Below are 6624 nucleotides of genomic sequence, written 5' to 3'. Positions count from 1 at the left end.
TATGCACCCCTGAAAACAAGGTAGCTATGATATTTCAAATTTGTAACCTATGAAATCATTGAGATTTCCTATGTAAGCTGATATTTTTCTTGTGTTCTTTTGTCCATGTGTAAAAGTTGTGTACATTGAGACCATCCAAGAGAGATGTCTTGCAAGCACTGTAATGGTTATATTTGCGCCCTTCTGTCTCAGACAAAGCATGCTCTTCTAGTAGTTTGGAGAGTATCTTCTCGAAATCTTTTTCATCAGATGCTGATGTATGCCTTCCTGATCTTCTCATAATTGATAAAGTTTTGTCAAATGAACGTAACATCTTACTTGCTGTCTGCTGGGCCTTGATGATTCTTGTGACAGATTTTTCATTCATATTACGACCAAGTTTCTTTATAGCTTCCTTGGCCATTCGATTATCATGCTGCAAATCGAGATCCAATGGTATATTGGCATCTTTACCACGAACAGTGCGATTCCACATCAGTCGGTATGCTTGCCTTACCTGTGCCTTGGATGCAGCAGTCTCAGCTATTGCTTCCAATCTTTTTGAACTTGCTTTCGAATATTGTGATGACCTGTGAAACCTTTGAATGAAATATTGTGCTCTTGTGTCTGTTGTTTAACTTTGACATTTATAAATGTTGTCCAAGCGTATTCCAAATTAATATTGACAGACTGTCTGACTCAACACTTATCTTGGGCATAAAGTTCTTCTAACATGATAAACATATCCTCATAGCTCTTTGGTGTTTCTTTCAATAAGTCTTCCTTGACAATCTCATTTCCTCATATAGCGTTGCAAACATTGTCTGCCATGTTCTTAAGAGTTCTTGCCTGCTTTCCTAACTCTTGAATTTGGTTATTGATTGCATTTTGAAGTCCTTTTCTTGGCAGTTGCCTTGTGCGCTTCGTCAATTCACTTGGTTCCTCTTGCATAACGTCTTCTCAGGGAATATGTACCGCTGACACAATGGATGGTGGGCGTCGGTGCTCTGTTGAATTTACACTCAACCTTCAAGTGATTCGACTGGTAAAATGCTGTCGATTCTCATTTAAAATTTATGATTAAGACTCAGGATCACTTGTTATTGCCATGAATTGTCAAGCTCGACTGAGGTGAATTCCATTTCATTTTTCACTGTTGCGTTGAGGTGACTTATAAGCACCCAAGCTGAAGCAAAACATCAACCACAGATCAAGATTATGCACATGAATTTATTGGTGATAACTATACAAACATAAAAAGAGCCTAATTAATGTATGTACAAACTATAGATACAATAATAAATGACGAAAAGCAAGGTTGACTTACATGAAATTCCCCAGAACAGATACGAGGACAAGCTCTTTATGAGCGAATGTGTAAGACTGAAGAAGAAGGCCCAAGGACTGGGTAAATAGGCCAAAAAAGCTTCTGAATAAATTAATATTACTGAATGAATTAATGTTAATTATGCGTCAATTCTTTCACACTACCCAATAAATCTAAACCTGCATCGTAACCACCATCAATTATTTATACAGGAATATATTATAGGTCTAAAGTTGTATTATCAGCAATTTCTTTCTACCGTTCTTCTGCTTTGCGCCGATCAAAAGCAATCAAATGTAATTGGTTCAATTACGAGAGATTACAAAACCAGCTTAAGATGACATAAGTCATACAAATCATTGTCTTGTTTTTGTCAATATCAAGCTATGCCTTGTTTATTGTCATTCCTTGACTTTTATAAATAGTTAATACCCAAGCTAATGTTAATGGCAATTGTTGGCATTCATGTATGGAGTTGTCAATATTAATTGTTGCCGTTTCTGGTGGAATTGGAACACACAACTTTTTATTAAAAAATTATTGCCTAATATAATTATCGAATTTAACAAGTACTGAAAGTATAGTAAGTGGAGGATTTTGATGAGGTGCATATAATATGTCAATCACTGCACCATTTACTCCATTACAGACAACTTTAGAGCTTGAGTAGAAAACACCATAATGTACCCCATTGGTATGTTGTAAATATATTGCACACTCATTTCTTGGCAAGGATCCATTGATCATTGTTGTGGAACATTCTTGCCACTTGAAAGTATGTCCAACTTTTGTGAAGACATAAATATCCGTACTTAGTAATGAACATGCTGTAAAAATCTCTGTCACTTCAAAAATCTCTATCCCACTATGTTCTAGCTATGTATCTAATTGCATGTTTAAATGTGGCAACAATCATTTTCTATTTTCATCATGTGTATGAGAATCGTATTGCTAATAATATAGGTAGAAGCCTATATACAGTATTGAAACATGACTTAATGTTCTGTACTTACATTCACAGATGTGTGTTAAAAATGAAACTCTTTTTGTCTAAAAAAAATACTGGTACCACTCCTCAAATTGTTTACTATGTACTTTATATTAACAGTTAACAGAATAAGTAAATCACGTAAACACCAAATACACTGAAAATAATCAATGTTCAAGGGGTATGTCTTCAAGACACACAAAAAATCAAGGCACAATAATAGCACCCAAAAAACAGGAGTCAATCACTCTTTGGTGTACAGCATTCATATCACTTTATAACTGATAATGAAGACGGTGGACTGGAAAAATTATCAAGAACGTGAAGCTGATTTGCAGGAGTATGTTCATTGAAATTTTCAACGCTTGGAAATACTCTACTTCGTTAGAGAAAAATTTTCATTGTACCAGTGAAGTTTAAGGACTTTGTGCCGAAGGATCAGTTTCTTTGACATCAAATATACGAATTACAAAGTCAATGTGGCTCAAGTTTAGTCTATCACCTGAGCTTCGATGTGGGCTCACTCATGGGGATCAAATCCAAAGTATTGTAATTTAACCCCTACTGCCTAAGGGTTATGAAAACTGGTGTTGGCCATCTCACAATTATAGCTTTCCTCCTGAAATAAGGGGTTTAAAATTCCCTATTTTGGCCGAGCAGGGGCCTGGGCCCAAGTTATGCAAAACAAGCCAAATAATGCCCTGAACGGAAATTGTCAAAACTTATAAAATTAGTTAGAATATGTAGGAAATGTGTTTATTCATAATATGAAACAAGGGGGTTAAATTTCCCTGTCCTGGTCTTTCTGGCTGAGCAGAGGTCTGGGACCAATTTATACAAAACAAGCTAAAAACTACCCTGATTTGAATAGAAAAGGTGGCAAAACCTACAAAATTAGTTAAAACATGTAGAGAATATTGTGTTTTAGTCATAAAATGTGATAGAAAAAAACAAAGCAAGGTAATTTAAAATACATATTCTTGCAACTGATTTTGCTTGATCCGATACAGTATCACGATATCTTAGCTTACGTATAAATATGTACAAGTGTTAATTTTCTATAATAAGGTATTTCTGTGTTGCTGTGTTTTGTGCCTTATCTAGAAATCGTCTTCTCCATCTTCGTCTATATCAAAGGTATTGTCCATCTCATCAGCAACAGCTATGTTATCGCACTCCAGGGAACACATATCGGTGCATTTTAGTCCAGCTTTCAAGCAACAACAGGACGCAATGGTACATAATTTCTTGCAAACACAAGCTAGCATTTCAAGAACTTCTTCTGGTGCTGGTTTAGAACTTAGCTATTTGATGTTGATACTGCCATCATCAGTAACCTCCCATCCTTGACCATGGGGTGAAGGGTTGTCAGGAAGGGCAGTTATCGCTCTTCGCCAAATCCTGCTTGATAATTTGCTCAACGTAATGGGTGGCGACTAAAAAAGTGGACAAATTTATTCAAAATATTTTTGCATAATCAAATGGTGTAAGGGCAGTTTTGAAGCCTGTGATGAAGGCTTGGTTACCTTAGTTAAATTTGTCATGGGTTAGATACCCTCATCATATCAAATGTATCATGGACGGACTGAGTTTGAAACACAGGAAGGAACTTGTTTGGAACTTTTACAAGGTTCATAGTGATAAGGGTGTTGCATATACAGTAAAGCACTTTAATAGGCAAGGAATAGCACAGAGCAGTCTATATAAAATTATCAAAACCTATCAAGTAAGAAAAACAACTGAAAGGAAGGTTGGTAGTGGACGAAAAGCAGTGAAATTAACACCTGCAAAGAGGAAGAGGTTAGTGAAGGCTGCAACAGACAAGAAGGGGGTGTCCCAATCAAAACTGGCCCAAAAATTTGGAGTGGACAAGTCTTACGTTCAGAAAGTGCTAAAGAAAGAAGGATGCAAAAGTTATAAGAGAAAAAAAGCACCAGATTGCACTAAGGAAAAAGAAATGAAGCAGAAAAGGTGCTGCAGAAAACTGATCAGAACTGTGCTGACACCTTCTTCAAGTGTGAAAATTGTTATGGATGACGAATCATATTTTACATTTGGACATTCTCAAATTCCTGGGAATGATAGATTTTATACAAAAAATAAAGAAGAAACGCCATCAGATGTCAAGTATTTCGAAAAGAAAAAATTTGAGCCAAAAATTCTTGTCTGGTTAGCAATCAGTGAACATGGCCGCAGTGAACCCTTTTTTGTCCCAAGCAAAGGCAACATCAATGGCAACATTTACCGAAAAGAGTGTATTGAGCGTCGTTTGATACCATTTTTGCAACAGCATCATGCAGATGGGGATTACATCTTTTGGCCAGATCTTGCTTCGTCACACTATGCCAAAGATACAGTTGCTCTTCTGGAGGAGGAAAATATCCATTTTGTCCAAAAAAGAGACAACCTTCCAAACGTACCACAGCTTCGACCAATTGAGAATTTCTGGGGTATTTTGAAATCACAGGTGTAAAATGGTGGCTGGGAGGCAAAAACAATGAATCAGCTAAAGTTGAGGATTAAAAAATCCAAGAAATGAGTGTGCAATATAAAATGTTGTCCAGAGTATGATGTCATCGATCAAGACAAAATTGAGAAAAGCGGCGGACACATCGCCCAGAACACTTTTGTAAAATAATTCTCATAAAATTAAAATCAATGGTTGAGTGCTAGCATACTTAATGTGTTTCTCGTTGGTAAACTTTTATCAAGTCTTGCTGATTGAATTTGTCCACTTTTTAAGTCACCACCCGTTATGTAAAGCTCTAGTGATGAACGACAAGGGGGTAGCAATTCTGGTTCCACGCTCCCACCTTTGGGAGCCACACACACACACCACAGTGTAGCTGATACCTAAGTAGATTCACACTTGAACTGGTTTTCTTGCCATAGAGATCACAAACAAATTCCTCAAGTACATCAAATAGACCATCATCAATTATCCAAGAATTGCCAAGAGCCATGAATGCATTTACATATCTGGAACTACCTTTTAGCAACTTAAAAGCTTTAGTTTTACCTTTGCCAACAAACAAAAACACAGAATCACCACCTACATGATATAAATGACAATTGTATAAGTTCAAAGCAAAATAATAATGGCCTATATGTGAAATAAGTACACCTGTAAAAGCATCTAACCCAATGAGAGACTTCAAGAAGCCATTTTCAGTGATTTCAGGATTAGACTCTAGATCTTTTAATATCTTCTCTCTTATGAGGTGAATTTGGACAATTCTCGTCTTTTGGCCTTTACCCATTTTCATGTATCCAATGCTATTGAGATAGGTACTGTGTGCTAAAAGAAGAACCAACACATCTGTGTCATCTGCATGAACAATAAATGGACATTGACAATGTACTGCATGGAGAATAATTCGCGTACCTGCTTCTTCGTGACTACACCTAAGTTCTGGAACCATCTCTAAAATCGATGAGGTCAGCTTCCAACATTTCTTCCTCTTGGGTAACATAAAGCACTCGTTCTTCAAGCTTTCCCTGCATTCAGGTCTCTTCCAAAAGGTCACAAGAAACTTTACAATTTTAACTTTGTTACAGGAGAGAGTCAAGAAGTTCCTCCATGACTTTATGGGAAATCCAGGCTGCAGATTCTTATATCTTTTTGATAAATGAAAAATATGTTAATAGCCAGATATATACAGTATATTTTGGCAGAATATATAAACTCTCTTGTGTATGATTTTGTGTTATACCTTGTTCCCTTTGGTAACTCCTGAGATCGCCTTGACCGTTCAGTATTCTTAATTGAAACATCTTTGTAGACATCAAATACGACGTCTATTCGTTGTTCACAGGAATTGAGTATTGCGTCAAGGATTCGCTCTGCAAGGATTCCAAATGTAGCACTGGCAGGAGGCTTAAACTTTTGAAGGAGAGCCATCCCATCAAATATACTGCATGCATCAGCGTGCCTGAAGTTTGAATAAGAACTATATAAGCAATAAGGTTTTTGCAATCATTGTAATAACAGTATACTATAGGTTACCTTTCGGCTATTGGCACATCTTTCTCCAAAAGGTGCATGAGTTGAGCTTTGTTTGTTTTTCTTGGCATCCCATATGCATTGGACAACGACCACGGAAGAGGTCCAAGAGGAAATGTGAACACAAACTTTAAATCGATCTTTCGGAACTGACTCAGTAGTGCCATTCTATTTGCTCGGATTACAGAGAGCAGAACTGTGCAGAACATGTCTAGTGACTGAGGAATATACTGTGAGACTTTACTAACATTCAGATCTTGTGCTTTAGGTGGCCATGACATTTGAGGATCAAGTGAAATTATATTATTGTTGAGTTTTCTAGCTACT

This window comes from Dendronephthya gigantea, unplaced genomic scaffold, assembly GCF_004324835.1.
Source record: "Dendronephthya gigantea isolate DGI-Jeju-01 unplaced genomic scaffold, DenGig_1.0 000087F, whole genome shotgun sequence".
NCBI lineage: Eukaryota > Metazoa > Cnidaria > Anthozoa > Malacalcyonacea > Nephtheidae > Dendronephthya > Dendronephthya gigantea.
Note: the sequence above shows the minus strand (reverse complement) of the source record.